Source organism: Salvia miltiorrhiza, chromosome 5, assembly GCF_028751815.1.
Source record: "Salvia miltiorrhiza cultivar Shanhuang (shh) chromosome 5, IMPLAD_Smil_shh, whole genome shotgun sequence".
In the NCBI taxonomy this organism is placed as follows: domain Eukaryota; kingdom Viridiplantae; phylum Streptophyta; class Magnoliopsida; order Lamiales; family Lamiaceae; genus Salvia; species Salvia miltiorrhiza.
The window spans coordinates 24040081-24061620 of record NC_080391.1 but is presented as its reverse complement, the minus strand read 5'-3'; the positions used below and the strand labels follow the sequence as shown (position 1 = coordinate 24061620).

The following is a 21540-nucleotide window of genomic DNA, read 5'->3' as shown; positions in this document are numbered from 1 at the left end:
ATTTTAAACTGAAGTTGACCATAATGAAGTATAACTCAATTGATAATATTTTTTTTCCTATAAAATAAATTGAAAATTTGAATGAATTAATCTATAATATATCAAAAAGATAATTTTTAATTTGAAATCAATTTTAAAATTAAGTGATAATTTTATAATTATAATAAAATTGAAGGTTTATTTGTAAACTATATTTTTTATTTCCTTTTCTTTATCTTTTTTTTTTTAAAGTTATGTAATTTGATTAATTATAAAATATTTGACATGCACCATCAATTAAAGATCACAGCTTAATTTGATACTATATTTTATGTAAATATTGATTTAAATGTAAAAGTTATATTTGTTTAAAAGATTAAAATTGAACAAATTATCTCTCCTCCCTCATCTTTTTTTGAATAAATCTATTTTTTAATTCTTTTTTATTTTCGTTTTTATTTTCATTTTTTCTTTTAATTTATTTTATTTTTTTAATTTTATTTTCTTTTTCATAATATTATTATCTGAATTCTTCTTTATTTTTTCTATATTGAACTCAAATATATTCAATTAAAATTATTATTTTCATTATATTTATAAATATGATAATTGAGTTGGTATCAATTTTATATATATAAAGAAATATAAAAATATTTTCTATGTGCAGATGCTAGTATTGATGAATGTTCCCGATCAAAAAAAAAAGTATTGATGAATGTTATAACTATTTTTAAAAAACTTGAACCTGATTAAACACGTTATACCTTAATGAATTTGTAAACTTAAAAAGCTTGAACCCAACGTATTTTTAATTTCTTCCGATTATCTTTATTAATTTGGTATGCCGTCTGCATAGACTTTTTTATGAGATTCTTAAAAGAAAGTTTTCCACACATCTTAAATCATCACAAATTACATGTGCAAAATTGAAATTTGATCAAATTTCAATTTTTATAGGCAATTAATTATCCCCATTATTACATACTTTTCTGTATGAAAAGACGCTAAATCAAATAGGTATCAAAGTGAAAGGGATAAGAACATTTTCACGCGTTGAATGATAATACGTTTGAAAGTTAAAATAAACCTTTATATTGAAGAAACGAATAATTCAAATGTATATTCGAGTTCAAACAGAGACTATTGAGAAGATTCGGCCAGTGCGTATTTAAAAAATGAGTTTACTACTAGAAATGTCGATTCCGCCCGAAAGATGTGAGTTAAGTTTGATTAGATCGATAATTTGATAGGATTAAAAATGAAAATTTTCAATACAATAAAATTATAATTCGAATAGCCCGTAATCAAATAATCCGACACCCAATAAGATTGGTCTGAAAATAGTCCGAACTCTATAAGACTAATCCGAAAATAATGTGTTAGCTTGATTGTATGAAAATTTTCTTCTTATTTGATTTCCAACTTCATTGTTTTGCTTCTAAAAATTAGCATAATAAGATTTTTTTTTTCAAAAGTTTGTGAAATATATTTTGATTTAATATTAGAAAGTTATACTCATCATTTCACTTCTCTGTATTTTTAATCCAATACTTAACATAAAACGTTTAGATGTAAAAATTAGAAAATGATAATCATTTAACAAAAATATGTTCATCTTTATATCTCTAAGAATTGCATATTAGTTATTATGTAAGTCAATGTTGAAACATCACATATTTATGCGCTTATTTGTTTGTTACAAATATAATATTATCAAAAGAAATATATTAATTAATTTTTTTTAATATATATTTAGCCTGATTAGCCTAATGGACTAGCCTGAAACCTAAACATTTAGGGCTAGGGTTGAAAATTTATAACTCAAAAAAATTTCAACCCGATTAGCCCGCACCCAAATAATCCGACAACCTAATTGGGCCGATTGACAGCCTAAGACGGACCGACCTGAATCGAAAATTGCTTCTGGATGGATTGAACCGAAGCCTAACATCGGGTCCAGTTCGGTTCAGGCCCGACCTGCCAAAATTATCAAATTGTGTTTTTTTATTATTATTATTTTACACCCAATTTTTAGAATTAAAATTTGAAAAATTCCATATAAACACATTTCTCGGTCTCAGATATTCTTAATTCACAACTATAACAAAAACATAAATTAATTTATATATTATAAAATTAATTTATAAAAATATAAATTAAATAATTCGGTTAGATATAAATTAATTAGGTTTGATTTGAAGAACAATGAGGGGACCGATTTTTTTAGCTTTTACCAAGTTTTAGTTAAGTTAGATATTAGATAAAAATCAGTTTATTTATTATAAAAATATAGATTAAATAATTACAGTATTTTATAGGTACAGGTCGGTCCGAGTTTAGTGGGTTCGAGCAGGTTTAGACCCGAACCGATCTGAAAAATAATCGATCCCTAAAAATAAATCCCACCCGAATCGTGTGTGATCTTGGATCGATCTGATCCGTATAGATCTATCGGTCCGAATCAATGTAACCGATCCGATTTAGATTTGCTCGCCCCTAACATCCTTAATGATAAGCTAGCTATCATAAAAATTAAACATGTTACTTTTAATATACTTGTTAAACCTTTTGAATACCTTTTTATGGAGGGATTCGAATATGTTTATCTAATTTATGTTTTAGCGACGAAGATATAAATCAGTTAATTTTTTATTTTATTTTTTGTAGAATTACAAAAGGATGTCTATTATATAATGAAATAAGTCATTTGTACACAGACGGGACCTCTACATCACACGAAGATTGGAAAATAATCGCAGACGGGACCACTATCCACACAAAGGTGGAAAAACTACATCGCACACAGTCGGAATTGAACCCAAGACCTCTTACAAAGAAGAGTCTTCGGGTGCTTTAGTTTTGCCACTTCAGCTATACCTCATTTACATATAAACTAATTAATTTGAGATTGCCTTGACTTCAATTTTTTATCAAACAAAACATTTGCTTCAAATTTTAATATGTTACATCTATCATCTATGGTTGATATATATATATTTGAGCTCATACTGTTTTAATGAACAATCTCATGGTAAGATATAATATATCTACGAGAGTTCATTATATTGTACCAAAAATCACAAGCTTAATTTGACTAAAATTGCAAATGATAACACAAATTTTCAATTTGATATTTCCGACTACCGGGCTTATGCCCATATAGACCTAAGACCAACACTTTAGAAACATCACAAAAAAAAAAAAAAAAATGATATCGAATTAATTATTCCAAAGACTTCTATTTCTTGTGAGGGAGATGTGGAATTTGGCTTGGCTGGAAAATTTTGAAAAATCCAAAAGAAACAAGTGTTCGTCTTTCTAAAATTTAGCATTAGTACTATTCATGTGAGGTGACACTGCTGAACTCTTGCATATCTTCAATATATTTATTTAAATTAATGGGTTTACATGGCCAACAACTACATGGAATTAATAGTTGGTTTGATGGTTGATACCAACCAAAGAAAATCATGTCAATTTTATGCATCATCTTCTATTTCATTTTAATTTGCCATGTCCTTGTCAATTTTGGTAAGAAATAAATCTAGATACATTTTCTTTGATTATCAAAATAAATAAGCATGAAATAAGGAGGGATGAAAAGAATGTAGAGGTGGATTTGGGTGGGTCATATATGTAAATGTTTCTCTTTGTATATCAATTACTTTAAGGAATGGAAGGTAGTTGGCAATGAAAATGACATAGGTGACGTGACGATTGAAAGAAGAATACGCAATTCCCTCAAATTTTGTTTTTATACCTAAACATTGTAAAATTTATTTGATTGAAATGTTGAAAAATAGTGGTGATGTGAAATAGGATTTGTGGTGTGATATGGGACAGGCATTAATGGCAGTAGTTTTGGCGTAAAATCACTCATAATATGTAGAGAAGTAATGGCGTACGCCATTAGAGGATAGATGAAAGAGATATATATCGACTACAATATGACCATTTTTTGATGGGATTAAGTCATATAAATTTAGGTGAGCAGACTAGAATATGCTGCTGTTTTGACATTTTTAACATATCAAGTTTTGTTAATTATTTGGGATTGGTGTGGTAGGATTTGTATAGCTATGACAATCTTCATATATAATGCATGAGCTAAGCGTTTTGATTTTTTTTTTTTTTTTTTTTTGAGGGTTAAGTGTTTTGATTTAGGCAGAAAGAATTTGTGACTGCTATAATAAAACATGCTTGTCGTAGTGCGATTTTAAGGATCGTGAGTTTGCAGCTAATACATAGAGTCGTGTGAAAGTCTTTTAACTTTCCATAATGGTTGTGAAATATATTATATATATTAATTGTTTCGAATGATCTACTCTACTAATGGAATTGGTTGCTTTTTAAAATTGAAAAAAGTTACTAAAATGAGCACTAATTGAGTTGAGCATGGATTGTGTTCTAAATTTCTAATAGCGTGATCGCGCATCTTCTCATATTTTTTTACCAATTGAATTTGAACTTGAGCTCATATAGTGGAGTATGAAAATAACATGAATATGATATTTGGTTAGCGGATTGAGCTAAAACCAATTTTTTAAAATTTGTATTAGTTGAGTATATGGTAATTTCATCTAGTATTTAGGTCTAGATGGACGCGGTCAAACAAAATAAAAGTAGTATTGTATTTATCAAAAGTGGATATAGTGCCATTTCCACCTACCTATGACTATGGAGTATGGATAACATCTACCAAATTCAAAGCCTTTTGGAGTTGTTAGCAAAATTAGCTTGTCAACTTCCCATAAAAAAAGAAAGAAAGAAAGAGATTGCTATAGTCAGGGCCGTAACTGTGTTCCTTGGGGCCCTAAATAAAAATTTAAAAGTAGCCCTTGTAATGTAATTTTTTTAAAGATAATTTTGATATCTAGCAAAATATTTTAAAACACTAACTTTTAAGAATTGCAAGAAAATTAATAGTATGAAAAAGTGAAATATTATATCGAAAGAACTACTCCAAAATAGACAAAAGTTTCTCATTTTAACAAAAATATCTATCAAGTCTGTGTAATTCACTTGGTCAACCATTTTTCTTTCAATTGATAGCATAGCCAAACCATTCAACCTATCTTGAGACATAGTTGATCGTAGATAAGTCTTAATCAATTTCAACTTGGAGAAAGATTTCTCGGCTGATGCAACTGTAATTGGTATGGTCAATAAAATCTTGTAGGCAATATAAGCATTTGGGAATCAATTTACCCTCTTAAAAAATCGTAGGATATCTATGACTCTTGGCATTTCACTTGAAAAATAACTTTACAGACATACCAGTTTTGTGCATAAATCTTCTTCCAATGATGTCTGCATGTCCATTGTGCTTCAAATGTTGCTCAAGGCTCATACATGACTTCATCAAACTTTCAACTGACTCAGTCCTCAACTTTCCACTTTTAACAAAAATCCAAAAAAAAGTATCATATTCCTTAAATTTCAAGTTCGTGCTTGATCAACTATGAAGAGAAAATACTCAACTCTAAAAGCTTCCTCGGGTGAATGCTTAACATCACTATTGTTTTCATCACATCACATTGTTTCTTTCTATAGACAATGCGTTTTTATGTAAATGTAGCTTCAACACCTAACTCACTTGCCATTTCTTTAGCTTGATCCATGGCACGATGAAACCCATGCTTTCTAAAATCATCAAAAAATGAGACGAGTCCTTGCAAAAGTGTAATAGCAATTTCAACATCCATGTCTTCAAATTGAAGAAATTTACTCACTTTGTTGATTGATTGTAACATCTTATACCAAATAACTATTCCGAGCAAAAACTCAAAATTGTTGATTCCATTTGTTGCTAAAGTCTCAGCATCACTTTGTGTTTTAGGATCTTCACTATTCTCGGCTAGAAAGAGTAAAGCATCTCGAATCTCTACGATTTGCTCTTTTATAGCCCTAACACTCTCAACATAACTATCTCATCGAGTTTGTGACAATGGCTTAACTGTATGTCCATGTACATGGTCTTTGAAAATTTTCCATAGCTTCGTAGAGGAAGAGAACAATGTGTAGATTCGTTGTATAACTCCAAAGAACAAGCCATTATTCTCAACAAAAAAAATTCCAATATCTCCTTGAAATGGCAAACTATTTTTAGCAAATCGCTTCACAATTATAATTATTCTTCTCAACACCTTTTTCCAATGTTGTTTTTCCTTGTCAATTTGTAGTTGCACACTTTCATCTATTCCCTTTCTCTGTCCAAGTCAATCTTCCAATTCCTTCCAACTAGTCATAGAATGAATATGCTCCTTACTCCCTTCATGACTCCAGAAATGTGTGTACATATTACTCCAATCACAAAATCCCTCAGTAGCTAACAATGTATAGTGGTGTTAATCAATGTAATTAAAAATTTTGATTAAATTGGCATTTGATCTCTAAACCTCTTATAGAAGAGACTAAAATGTTAACCATTGTACCCACTAATTAATATTTATTGACTCTTATTATAAACTTTATTACATGAAAGTCACATTTCCAAATAAAAGCTTTCAAGAAAAGACCTATTTGGTTTTATGAAAAATATTATTTACATTTAAGCGAAAGTTTTATTTATTAAAAAAGGTCTTAAAATTTTATTTATTCTTAAATAAAAAGTCTTAAAGTATTATTTGCTATTAAGAAAAGTCTTATTTCCTCTTAAGAAAACTATTATTTGATCTTACAAAAAATATTATTTACATTCAAACAAATCTCATTTACGAATAAAAAGTCTTAAAATCTTATTTGCTATTAAGAAAAGTATTATCTGATTTTATGAAAAATATATTTCCAATTTTGTAATCACAAGAACATCATATATAATTTGTTCTTGGGCAGCACCTTAGTTTGTCCTATTTTAGTGTTGCTAATTGGTTCTTGTTACAGAACTTGTGCTATTATGAAAAGTCATATTTACTATTGAGTGTTATTTTTACACTTTTGAGCATACAACTTATTCTAAACCTTTTGATCATATTTACTAATACAATAATACTATTTGGACAAAATATGTTCGGACCAAATATGATTAAAAGTGTTATCTCATACAAGTAATACCATTATTAGTAAAAAAAAAATCATATTTCCTATAAAGTAATTCGATATGCTTTTGTTAAGAAATATCATATTTTCTATTAAGTTTTTATATATGCTTTCTATTAGGAAAACTGATCACCACAACATTGTTTATGTTTTCTTCTTTGAATACTTTTATTATATATATATTATCTTACACTACTGGTCTCATCTCATATATGAGATCAGTCACACACAAGTGTTTGTGTTTAAAATATAAATATAAATATATGAGTTACGAACACATAATTAATTTTGTAACAACGAAGCATAACTTAGTTCATAGAGATTTCTCCTCCATCCATTAAGTTAACAATTCGAGTCGAGGGGAATTGGAAAACCACTATTTATCATTCTTAAAATGAAAAAAACACATAATGAATTATATATGAAACATGATAAATTTGTTGTAAATATAATGAACAAAAAAAATTGAAACTTTCGTTTTTTATGGAATTCAAACACAAGACCAGAAATTTATTTAATATTGATGAATTTATTATAAATATTTACTATTTAAGGATTGGAAATTAATCTTAATTGCTATTTTAAAGATTGGAAATTAATCTTAATTAATTTCTATTTTAAAGTTAGTTTTTAGTTTAAGTGCGTAGGTATGCTTTCGAATTCCCGAGATATAGAATGAAAAGAAATTGAATTTGTTACATTTCTTGTTGCCATAGCTTAAAACATAATTTTCAAAACCACATGTTACGATTATAGACACACCATTAATTTTGCAATAAGAATAGAATAAAAAATGACATCAATAGATACCGGTTAAAAACCAAGGAATGATATAGAATCAAGAAATGCAGTACTTTTTTTTTATACTCACTTTTATATGATTTTTAATGTTAATTTTGTATGGAATTGAGTGTTTGATAATTATTTTGTACTTGAATTGTTTTATCTTGTGAAATGTGATACTTCCTTGTACTTTGATGAAATTTACAGAAATATTGAAGATGATTAAGGAATATGATCCGAATGTAAGTTGTAGATAATCTCGATAAGAGTTCGTGGGCACAAACCGATCATAAATCAGAGTTCAAACGAATGAGATATGACTAAATTAAGAAAATCGTGCGCAGTAGTGAAAACTCGATGATCGTCGCCTTGATCACCGAAATCTCTAATTTCTAAATTAAGAGAAACTTTGCGAATAGAGTTTGTGATGCAGAGCAATTGTAACTCGGCGATTTACGTGTTCAGTGGCCGATATTGGTCGTATTTTGTCCAGATTTGAGTTTTTTTTTCATCTTTTAAGTTTTGTATTATGTTATTCCATGTGCTTATAGGTAGGTCATTTTGTTGACCCTATTAAACATATTTTCATACCCTAACTTTAAAATTTATTGTTTTATCAGTTTTTAGAATTTGGATTCGATATATTTCCGCAAGATTGAAGATTCAAGTCATGTCCATCTTGAATCCTTTTAGAGTTTTATCAGTTTATTTAATTCAATTATATCTTCTATTTATTTAGTTTTGTTTGTCTAATTCTTTTTCAATTCTAGGGTTTGTATAGTTGATTGAATACACATGCTTCATTTAATGATATCAATTTGCCTTTAAGCTTGTGATTCATGATTTCTTGTGCTTGTTTCTTGTGAATTTTCTAGCCAATAGTTGGCATGTTTAGTTGTTCAGTTTGAGTCTTGAATGTGATAACTGTTCAGTTGATTCATGAATGCATGATATAAATTCAGCTTGAGTCTTGAATGTGATAGGTGGATTATAAAAAGTCATTCTTTAAGTATTTTTTGGAGTTAAGTAATTCTCTTGAGTCTTGAATGTGATAAGGAATTTATTAATCAACTTTTATAATTGATTCGTTAGAGAAGATTGTAAATAGTTATGTGATCTTACTCTTACAAGTTTTGATAGGCTCTGCCTCTCCTGGTGTCAAGTAGAACATGTGCGAACTCTTTGTGATGTAAAATCGCTTCTCATTATATGTGAACTGTGTTGTACATGTTTTTGAATTTCAAAGTCATTAGAATTTTGTCATACTCTATAACTTGAAGGGAAAACTATAACCTTAGCAACTTGTAAGGAGCTATTAGGTCAAGTTAATGGTATTTGTGTGAGCTTGATCAACCCTTAGTTAATCCATCTCCCACTATACTCTTACTTCCAATTAATTTCACATGCTAGTATTCTCATTGTTGATCTTTTGGATAACTTCAATCTTGCAATCAGCTCTAAATCTATTTGAACTCTTATTCTCATTTGCCTACATATTGTACGCCTTGTTGAACTTATGCACTTCTATCTTCATGTTGTTTCTTTGCTTGCCAACAATCAAGCAACAACTCTCCTTGAGCTTGAAAATTTGGGGTGGCTGTCTTGATCTTGTTGGCTTGTCATTCTTCTTGTCTTGAAGTAAAAACCGCACTAAAGAATTCCTTTCAACTGTAGTTAGATATGTTCTACTCATTTTGGTCTTTGGTGTAGGCTTTGAATGGATTGGCTGAATTATGTAATGTGTAGACTGTGAATAGATTGACTGAACTATGTAATGTATTTTATATACAACTTTAGAGGGAAACTCGAATCCTTTTTAAAATTTCAATGAAGGCATACTTTTTTGAAGTCGTAAACATTTGAAAATTTCGGTAAGGTTATTTGAGTGTAAACTGACACAAAAAATTTGAATGTGGCGTCATATGTTCTTGAGGTGGTCTTGGGTATAACCGGGTGTACCGTATAATCAGGTTGACCTGCACCCAGACCCTGACCTGCATCCTGATTCAAACTCGCATCTTGATTCAAATCGTGTAAATGACACTATTCGATTATACAAATGACACTGTTTATAAATGACACTATAACATTGTAAATGACATTGTGCATAATTGTAAATGACACTTCTTGTAATCGACACTATAAGATTGTAAATGACATTATAATATTTTAAATGACATTATAAGATTGAAAATGACACTATAACATTTTAAAATGTTACAGTGTCATTTATATAACTAAATATTGTCAATTATAGGCAATGTCATTTGTATAATCAAATAGTGTCATTTACACGATTTGAATCATAATGCGGGTTCGAATCAGGATGCATGTCAACTCGATTGTACGGTACAACCACTTATACCCAAGTTTTTGTGATTGTTCTTATTTTAATCTAGTGAATGAACTTTAAAAAATATTAGCATATTTTCGATTAGTCTATTTTAGTTGGGCAGAAAAGTTTATTTAAGTTTTCTTTCTTTGTCTATATAGATTAGGTAAGATTTTTTTTCTTTTTTCTTTTCTTTTTGAGGAATAGATTAGGTAAGATTTAATACTATTAAAAATCACGCTAAGTCGCTAAGTATCTGGGCCTTCTTCAATTTCTCTTTAATTTTAAACTCCAAAATACATGTGTCCAAAAAATTTGTGCCTTTATTTTTAAGCATTTACAATGAATTGATTTTGTTGCTATTTGGCAAAAGATTTTTGGACACCGGGTGTCTTAGACACCTTCATAAAAAATCAGTTTTTGGTTGATGTTTAATTTGATCGATTTTTTGTTATTTAGTGATTTATCTAAAATATTATTTTCAAAAATATATTCAACCAATTTTGTTATTATTTTAATATTTTCTTTCCAAGTTCACTAATTTTTTATATAAAAATATATATAAATTAAAAATAATAACGAAATCAATTGAATTTATTTTTGGAAATGATATTTTAGACAAATTACTAAATAACAAAAAATCAGTCAAATTAAACATCAAGTAAAAATTGATTTTTTATGAAGGTGTCTAAGACACTTGGTGTCCAAAAATCACTCCCCAAAAATAAAAAACTACGACGCCGTCTGTGGGAATCGAACCCACGACCACATGGTTAAAAGCCATGCGCTCTACCAGCTGAGCTAAGACGGCTTGCGTTCAATAGTATTATTGTGTTAAGATATAACGGAGTTTTAGATCGAGCTTTGAAAATGAGTTGACCTTCAAGATATTTGTAAAAGTCACGAGCTTTAGACGAAGTTTCAAATATGGAATGCGAGCAAGATTTGAATATATCTGGCTTGTCTTGTCGGAGTCACATGAGTTTTAGCGATATAATAAGGTATAAGGGAACGTTTACAAATTATTAGGGTGTGTTTACTTTGATAGTAAAATTTTCATTTGAAAAGGTGAGATAATATTATTTTTTTCTCCTTTTTTTATCATGTGTTTACTTTGTTAGAAATAGATGGATAAAGAAATTGAAATGTTGGAAAATATTTTCACACCCTCCCAATATGATAATATTATCCAACATTTGTGAGAAAATGAGTGAAAAGGTGCTGCCCGAATAAATTTTTCAGCCTGACCGGAGAAAATTTTCCATCATAGGAAACATGTGAAAATGATGAAAAATATACTTTTTCTAACCTTTTTCTATCAAAGTAAATACACCCTTATGTTTAACCTAGATACATTTATAAAACTTAATCTATTATTTATTAAAATTGTTTGAAATTTAAAAAATTTCTTGATAATTGATATAAGTAACTAACTAACTTGATTAATATATATTAAAAGTATTAAAATTAGCGAAAAACAGTAGACACTATAAGCATTCACTATATGCAACTCAACACCATTAACTCAACACCATTAACGTGCATTAATTTGGTGCGGTTAGGTCCCACCAATGTTATCAAACTTAATAATGAAATGTGGAAATGATAATTAGCAGCAAGGTTTTGATGTTTCATGAGCAAGTCATTAGCATAACCAATTTAGAACCGAACTTATCTGACAAAACTATTATGACTAATTTTTCTATTACATATTGTGTAGGTCTTGTGGAAAAATAAATTAATTTAAACAAGTTTTTGCATATGATTAAAATAAAATAATTAAGTACATGCAAAGTCATCTTCGCTATGAAGAGGCGATACTTAATTGAAAACGAATTGAATCGTAACTTCTAATTTCAAATATCCAACCCACTATCAAGATTCATGCATGTAAAATTTAAAGTCAAATACTTTGGTACCTGCAAGGAATAGTTTTGTCATATAGTTTAGGTTCAAACAATTGTTAATTAGGCATGATCAATCGATTTATATACTCCCTCCGTCCACTAATTGTTGGCCTATTTGCCTTTTTGATTCGTCCATCTATTTATGTCCTATCTATTTTGGGTAAGTTTATATTCATATTTTAATCAAACTTGTGGGTCCCTTTAATAAATTGTGGCCTAATTGCATTGACTTTAATAAATGGGTAAATATCGTGAAAACCCCTGAACTATACTCATTTTATCAAAAATATCCTAAAACTTTCGAAATATTTTCTAAACCCTCAAACTATCAGGTTTTTATCAAATATATCCCGCATTTATTTTTCAGTTACCAAAAACGTGACGTGGCTCGCCGGATGCCACAATGTAATTTATATTCTATTTTTTTTAAATGACATGGAAAAAACGACTTCGTTTCGTACCATATTCTACCGTGTTTATCCCTAATTCTAGGTTATTAGTATGAATTTCAAACACGATAGGAGTCAATTTTAAATTTCAGAGTTAATTTTTTTTAAATAATATGGTACGAAATGACGTCGTTTTTGTCATTGCATTTAAAAAAAATAAAATATAAATTATATTGTGGCATCCGGCGAGCCACATCACATTTTTGGTGATCGAAAAATAAATGCGGGATATATTTGATAAAAATCTGATAGTTTGAGGGTTTAGAGAACATTTTGAAAGTTTCAGGGTATTTTTGATAAAGTGAGTATACTTCAGGGGTTTTTGTAATATTTACCCTTAATAAATTATGGGTCCCTCTAATAAGTGGTATCTCAAACAAAAATAAAAATAATAATAAAGAGTAGTATCTCAATCTATTCATAAGTATTACGCAATCATCATCATATAAAGTTACTTTGACCTCTCCCTCAAAAAAAAAAAGTTGCTTTGACCTCTAGTCAAACAAACCATGAATAAGAAAAATATTTTAAGACATGGGAAGGAGACAAAGCTCTGACCCACTGAAGATCAAATTGTGATAGCGGCAAACAACTCAATGTTTCACAGAAGAGGAAGAAAAGATCAGCCTCATATATCTTCACTGGTACTCCCTTCATCTTTATCAGTTGTGCGAGATCTATATCTCTCCCTGTGAAAGATCCAACTAGCGTATGTTAAATCTATTCCATTATATGTAAGATGCGCTCTTATGATGTTGACAGGCCGGTGAAAAGATTACCACACTTTACACACGGCCAAGGCATAGAGTTAGGATCTTTTCCATTTGTAATTGCAAAATTGAAGAAAGATTCGACTCCATCTTCGTACTCTTTTGATAATCGACTTTTGGACATCCACCCTTTATCATATTTCTCTTACGTTAAACTAAGAGCTAACTGCAAATCTGAAACAATTTTAATATAATCTCGTTTCTCATCTTATAGTTCATCATTAAGAACAAAAGAAATGTACACATCGGAAATGAACACAACGCCAACAAGGTACAAAAGCACAAGCTTTACAATTGTCAATAAATCAAAGGCATAATCCAGCTCAAATTGTATCTTAAGAAATAAAGATTTTTTCGACATAAAAATAAGGACGTATGGAAATAATTCAAAATACATTACAATTATCAAATTAAAATACTTATGGTGTATAAACTAGATGGATAAAAACAAATATATAATAATAATAATAATAATAATAATAATAATAATAATAATAATAATAATAATAATAATAATAAATACTTTTGCGACATAAAAATAAGGACAAAAATGAGCCCGATCCGTAATTAATAGCATCTCATGGATATCATCTCGACATATTCTAAGGGGGTGTATTCGTTCAGGATTTTAATAGATTTTAAAAATTCAGAGATTTTAAAAATCTACAGATTTCACACAGATATTCTTCATGTATTTTAGAATTATAAATAGATTTTGAACGGATTTTGTAGGAATTTTAACAAGAATTTGACGTGATTTTTACGGACTTGAAATCTACCATCCCAACACTCGTTGGAATTAATTGAGCGCTAAGACAACTCCTCGCGATCGCTGGGTTCCAGCGATACATTTGCTGCATTTGGACTTAGATATCAACCTGCAAAACAAATGCAAACGCCAATCAACAACCATTTCGATTAAACCACTTCATCAGCCACTACATAACTATCACTTTAAACTCAAAACCGGCGATCAAGCAAAAACACCAGCATTGAAACAGCAACAACACACGATTACGATGCTCAAACATAGCAAAATTCGAACTGAAAATCCACTTTCCTGCCTCAAACAAACACACATGGAAGCTATAACACAATTGATCCAGCTCAGATAACGAAAGCAATAGACGTACCCGCTGTCGAAGAATTCAATACCGGTTTCCGATTCCGCAGCTTAGATCTGAGAGAGGCTGCGCCGCCGCGATCTGAAAAATGCTGCTCCGACCGCAGGGGGATTAATTGGCCGGGAGACTGAATTCAATTTTGTTCAATTCATCTTCCCTCATTTTATACATGTGAAGAGAGAAGGAGTGGTGAGAGAAAGTTAAAGGGAAGAGATGTGAAAAGGTTTTTGATTTTCAGGATTTTGGAAATTTGGGCGATTTTGCTTTGGATCTAAGATGCAGTAGACCGCTAACTAACATTCGGTGAAAAAAAAAATACTCAAAAATTATACTTTACATTAAAGATTTCCGAAATCTCGTGGTTTGAGGTCGGATTTGTTCGTGTGTATTTTTTGAATGAAATCAATGAAAACCAGTCTAATTTTAAAATCCATAGATTTTTAAATACCTCTAGATTTTCATAAATTTTTAAAAGTCTGAAACGAATACCTCTGGATTTTTATAGAATTTTAAAAGTCTTGAACGAATACCTCTAGATTTTCGTAGACTTTTAAAAGTCTTCAATGAATACACCCAGATTTTAATTTCGTAGACTTTTAAAAGTCTTCAATGAATACACCCAGATTTTAAAAGTCTGCAGAAATCTATTAAAATCCTGAACGAATACACCCCTCTAAGGTTATGAATATATGATATTGTATATTGAAGTAGACTTTAAATGAATTAATGGGTACTATATATATCAATAATACGAATATTCTGTACTGGTGAGTGGTGACCATTCGAAAGAAACTTCAAAGTTAAGCGTGCTTGACTTAGAGCACAACTAAGATAGGTGACCGACTGAGAAGTTCGTCTAACTTAATAAATAAATAAATAAATAAATTTCAAAACAATACCGGCGGCGTGTTTGCCACCGGTAATGGTCACAGTCTCCGGCGGAAAAAACCGCCGCCCTCTGGTGACGATTACCAACGGCAAACACGTCGCCGGTAATTAGTGCCGCCGGTAATACTCCGGCAGTTCTCCGCCGTTCACCGACGAATTATAACGGCGGCGGCGCCGCCGGTAATTACCGGCGACGTATTTTGCTGCCAGTAATGGTGTTACCGACGAGAAATCTACCGGCGGCGTTACGCCGTCGGTAATGCCGTCGGTAGTTCATTTTTCGACGGCCGCCTCAAAATTACCGACGGCAAACGCCGCCGATAATCAATTGTTTTTTTGTAGTGCTTGTGCTACAATGAAAGAACATTTAACTGTAAACTTCAAAATTATTTTATGGTAACCTAATTTCTATCTAATCAGATTTACAAAAAAAATAAAATTCTATCCAATCAGACCTCTTAATTTCATTGCAACAACTAAGAATCATTTTAATGGACTAACAACCAACACCCACACATTGCAAGAAATCCAAACAAAAAACCCCAAAACAAAACTGACAATGAAATTAAGACAAAGTCAAGCTTCAAAAACTATTTAATTCTGAATTTGGTGCTTGTAAATAATTTACAATGTCTAATTTAGAGATGGGCTTAGCTTATATGTTTTGCTTTTGCATGGGCTTGTTTAGGCCAAGTGTTCTGTAAGCTAATTTCACAGAAGAAATATAAGGGCCGAACACTACAACAAAATCAGCCTTTTGGGATGCTTATATGAGGACACTTTCAGGATGAGAGTCCTATTATGTATTTAATGGGACTTTTGATTAAAAATGTCTTATCCAATCTACTCACTTTGCTAAGTTGCTTATAGACTATTTAACTTGTAAATAACACAAAACCCTACGTAGTCGATAAATTTTTTGAATTCTTTTTGAATAAAAATTAAATTTCTTTAATTCATAAATTAGAATAAGAAAAAAAGCAAAATGAAAAGAACAAAAAGAGTCCAACTTTCTCTTCGTTTCTATTTTTCCCCAATTCCAAAAGAAAAAACCCTTGCCGTGAATTCTCAAATCCACAATGAGAAAGCTTCCATCATCTTCGACGAGAACTTGCTCACCAATCCAAACCTCTGCGATTTGGCGCCACCGCCGATGAGAAGCTGTGATTTTGCATAGTCGATTTTCGCTTTAAATGGTTTAGTTGTGCTTCTCTTCGTCCCATTCGTGTTTATTTCTCTGCGTTTTATTTCTTGGTGCTCTATTGTGAATTTTCCTTCACAAATGAAGAATTATTTTCGATCTTACTTTGATATATATAGTTGTTATATGTGGAGCTAGGTTTATCTCCTTTGTGAAAGATCTCCGTCGCAATGTCGACGATTTTGGCGTTCTGAACTTGCTCCCCCGCTCACCTCGCCGCTTCCCCAATCATTGTAACTTCTCATCTCTAATTGTTTATCGGTTACTTTGGTGTTATCCTCTGTATATTCGACTAAACCTTTTCTTCAAGTTTTTATTTATTTTTATGTTGGTGGTTTAATTTTCTCCAATATTGATGTTTCTGCTCAATTGTTGCAGATATAGGTGAAGAGCACTAAAGTTACAAAAATTGTGTTGTAGTTCTACATCTACATTTAACTAATACAATGTTTGAGTCTGATGCAGTTTTACATCTACAACTACGTGCTCTACATGATTTATCATATACAGGTATCTGCTTGAATTGCAGCTCTTCATCTACTGATGTTGGGCTCTGTTGTTGAGCTCTATCTATATCCTCATCCACTGCACAAGTAAATGCAATCCAAAGTCTTTAGTTATAATGGCGTAGTGTTGTATGTTTGCACCTATTTATTTGATGTCTGCGCCAACTATAATATGGATTTGGCATAGTGTTCAGATTATGGTTGGGAGCTCTTCTGTGGGGAATTCCATATGAGAATAGAGTTCTCATTCTTTTGGAAATCCAATTTAATTAGCATTACCTCTTGTTTTATATTTTCTTCTGATCCTGTTTTCCAACCCTCATCAAATAGCTCAAGATTAATCATATATCAATTTGAGTTTCTGGAATTTCAGAGGTGAAAGAATGCCTGGCAGATCACATTGTTTAAAGAATCGATTCATGTTGTTACGTTCTTGCCATCCCCCTTTTTTCACAAGTAATATATTGATATTTTTCAATTTTTATTGCCTAGTCCATAATAGATAGTTAATAGTTGTGTAATCTCAATTCAATTTTTATTGCTTGGTTCATGAGACTGAAGATAATATTTTGCAATTCTACACAATTTTCTCCAAATGTTACCATCCTTGTAATAAGAGTAGTTGATTTATTTCAGAACTCGAAGAAGTAGAAACAGATTGCTGATTTAACTTGCTCCCTTTCAGTTTCTAGAGAGAGAGAGACGAGGACAACTGCACTAAAGTTGCATAGATTATTCACATTTCTAAGGTAATCAAGCATTAATTAGTATTCCTTCCAGCTCCCTTGCTCAACTTGATATGACTTTGTACTATTATGTACAGGACTATCTCATTTTAATTTTATTTGTTTGCCTATCCCTGCAGGAAGGAGATATGAACAGAGGAGGCATGACACTACTGCTTCTTTCCTTACTGAAATTATACTAGCCCTAAAAGAGGTTTGGTGTATCATTTGTAGATGTGAATTGCAGTCTTGCCATGGAAATGTGAATTGGCTCAAAAAGAAAAGGGCTTTTCATTGCCCATGTTTGGTTATCTCACTCCAAAATCATCAAGCTCTTTTCTTTTCTATTGACATGACTGATAATGTCTTGGATTAACTGTGTGTGTGTATGACACAATTTTAACTAGTGTTATTCACTTTGAAAGAAGCAGCATGGAAATTACTTGATTGTACCAAGTTAATTGGCTCAAATATCAAACGAGCTAGGAGCAGCTCAATTTGCTGTCACATGCCTTCTTTTTGCCTTTGAAATTTGATTCTTTTCCAGTTGCATTAAGATAGGTTGACTTGAATATGTCAATATAGCTAAGTTTTTGTGTTGTTACTGTTATTCCAGTTCAACTTCATCAGTCGCAACAGCCTGACACCATTGCTAATCGTCGATGCTTATTAATTTATTTGTGGTGATGAATTGATAAGGTTCAGCTGCCTTGCCTCCTCTTCACAACATTACAGGTAATACAAATCATTCATTACTTAGCCACAATTTTCAATATTGGTAAAATTTTCTGAACTGACATTGAAAATATATTTAGTCAAGAGATTTGGTTACATATGTTAGTTTCCTCTATTCCAAGAATCCGCATCATCTTGGCTCACATCAATGAGTGAAGAGAATGAGTTCCTTGCGTATGCATGTATAGATAGATTATAATATGTTGTCTTCATCTTCTTCTTCTTCCCTATGCCCCTTCCTATTTATGACTAGTTTACCTATTGTAACTAATTTATTCTTCTTCATATGGTCAATGCAGTTCAAGGCGGACTATAATACTGACAGGAAAATTGTTGCGAAACTGAAGTCATGCTTGGAAAGATCAATCTTTTCGGGGAGTGAAGATAAACTTTGGCGAGCTTTTGCCTCCCCTTGATGTATCTAAAGACGATCTATCATTTATTTAATTCATTTATTTCTATTAGTTCAGACCTTAGATTAAATTATCTACATGTTTTGTTCATTTACTTTAGGAGATATGTTGATGTATCACTTTTAATTTAATTAATTTGTTTTGGCTAGAGTATAATGTGCTTGTTCTTGAGTTTTATGATGGTTTCGCCATTTGTATATAATAATAATAATGTAGATGGAGAAGGTTGTAATTTGATGAGCTATTGGATGCTCATCAACTAAAAATTTATTTTTTTTTCACACAAAACTGTAATAGGACACTCCCGAGTGTCCTAAAATGAGTTTTGAAGCTTCCTATGATAGGACACTCGTGAGAGTCCTATTATTGTGAGTGTCCTATTATACATTTTGTGACTAGCGCAAATAGGACTCTCCTCATAAAAGTCCTATAGTGGTGAAAGTCCTATTATGCCATGTAATAGGACACTCACGAGAGTCCTAATAGGTGAATTTTGTTGTAGTGGAAACACATTTATTGATTATTTGAGATAAAATCAAAGTTGGAAAATACAAAAGAAAATACTAGTAGAATAATTTTAGCTAAGATATCTAGGAAAACTCTATTTTACTTGATGGAATTAATATAAATGTGATTATTTTGGATCAAATTCACCTCCCTACGCCAATATATACAGTGAGAAATCTACTTGATTTATATTCCTCATTCATCTAACACGACAACTTTTATTGATAACAATTGAATTAATGAGCCTAATGGTGCATAAATTCTTTGAGTATTACTCACTAAACTTGCACGAATCAGTGAATCATAAGAAAAGCATAACAAAAGCTGTAATCATGGAAGCTGATAACAATTTTTCTAGCTCACTGTTCTATCCAGAACCACTCATCCTTTCTGCTCTCATTTTCTATATCTACATATGAGCACATCGTTTATTTATTAACTATGATGCAACAGATAATGAAGATGAGCAAAGAGAAGCAACACAGAATGTTACTCAATAATCCTAACTTGGTTGTCAGTGACACTCATATAGTCTCAGGCAATGCATGAACAAATGAATAGGCAAAGTGAAATTGAGCACAACAAGCATATCACACACTATCAACTTTTTTTATCAAACACGAAGATGAATACTCTGACACGATATATAACTCAGTGAACATATTCATGCCAGCCAAAAAAAAAACCTCATATACGTAACACATGGAACAACGAAAAACTACATCCAAGACATAGACAATTTCGACTAAAAAGAGAGAAAAAATAAGCATCCTAAATAACACTACCTCGGTTTAAATCGAAGAAACAAGAGGATCAGTACTAAGATGTCGACGGAGACAGTGCTGCGTTTAGGCGGGGAGGGCGGCGATTCCCGCCGTTCGCTGTCAGAAATAGAGGGGAGGAAGGGCGACGGTGGCGGAGGGAGACGAGCAGCCGTCTGTCGAATGAGAGAAAGAGGAAGATTCAGGTAGAGGATTTTGGGGTTTTGATGAGTAGTGGTTAGGGTAGAAGGGAGGAGGCCGCGCCGGGCTGGAGAAGGTGGCGGCGACAGCAGCGTGGGGGACGAGCGGTGGGTTGTCTCACAATGTAGAAGGAAGTTAGGTTTTTTTAACCACTTGCAGCTACGCCAATACACGTATGGTCTCGAATGCAGGCCTTCAAACTTTGGGCACTAACCACTTACAGCGAAGCCAACACCCGCATACCAAATAAGGAAGTTAGGTTTTTTCTTTTGAATAATTGGCGTTTAAATACATAAAATTTGAGTGTATTTTAGTTTTTTTTTAATTATTAAAAATTACACGAATTTATATAACCATAATTTAATTTTTTTCGTCCAAATTAAATTTGATATGATTGTATGTGGCATAATTAGGATCAAAATGACGTTTTGTTTACGAAATAATTTAATTTTTATTTTTTTTAATTCCACCTCATCACCCTATTCTTCTTCACAATCTCTCCTGTCGCCAGCGATCGCCCATCCCCTCACTCATCAACAACATTTGTGCTTTACCACAATAATAGTATGCAATCAATCGAATGAAATTCAACATATGATTATATAAAAATTTTCTAATAAAAAACAAGGTAAGACAACGAATCAACTAAATCAAAAAAATCCAATTAAAAATAATGTTGCTCCGCCTTCATTTCTTCGCTATTGTTTTTGTCTCTCGAAGCTGACCACCACCGCAACCTTAGTTTTCTCGCCGATCAAGGTCACCATGTCATATTTAATTTGAGCGAAATTTTAAATTGTGCGAAAATTGCAATACTATATAAATTTGTGTATTTTTTTAACAATTTCTAAAGTTTGTGAAAAAGAATCCAAATACACAAAATAAATATTTATTTAGACATTAAGAGCTTCCACTGCGCTAGAAAGTTTTAAGGTAGTAATATTGCTACCTCCATAGTGAGGCATTGATTTTGAGGAAGCGAAGTTGAGGTAGCAAATAAAAGATGTAACACCCCAAATATTTTGATTTATTATATAAGTTTAATTATTAGTATTTTCTTGTACAACTTATTATTTTTAAATAATTACATGATATATATATATATATGTAATATTAATTCTATTCAAACTATAATTATTATAAATATGAACTTCCTTGCAGATGTGTATATGTAAGTAGATATATTCTTATTAGATTACTATTATTTTTTTTCCTACATGT

General features: G+C 31.2%; 2 long non-coding RNA genes and 1 other non-coding gene across 8 annotated transcripts; 1 reads left to right on the top strand and 2 right to left on the bottom strand.

Annotated features, from left to right (window-relative positions):
* Nucleotides 1-10870: 10870 nt before the first annotated feature.
* On the bottom strand, nucleotides 10871-10943 carry TRNAK-UUU (transfer RNA lysine (anticodon UUU)). Its single transcript has one exon. It is a non-coding gene; the product is annotated as a tRNA-Lys (tRNA).
* Nucleotides 10944-12883: 1940 nt separating this feature from the next.
* On the bottom strand, nucleotides 12884-14836 carry LOC131024151 (uncharacterized). Its single transcript, XR_009101667.1, has 3 exons — nucleotides 14392-14836; nucleotides 13268-14136; nucleotides 12884-13177 (listed from the first exon to the last, which is right to left on the bottom strand). It is a non-coding gene; the product is annotated as an uncharacterized LOC131024151 (long non-coding RNA).
* A 1375-nt stretch (nucleotides 14837-16211) lies between these two features.
* Nucleotides 16212-19003, top strand: LOC131024150 (uncharacterized). 6 transcript variants are annotated; one of them, XR_009101664.1, is made up of 5 exons: nucleotides 16212-16466; nucleotides 16610-16704; nucleotides 16850-17726; nucleotides 17843-18437; nucleotides 18737-19003. It is a non-coding gene; the product is annotated as an uncharacterized LOC131024150 (long non-coding RNA). The 6 variants fall into 6 exon arrangements; XR_009101662.1 differs by having other exon boundaries at nucleotides 16610-17726; XR_009101663.1 differs by having other exon boundaries at nucleotides 16213-16704.
* The last annotated feature ends 2537 nt before the right edge of the window (nucleotides 19004-21540 follow it).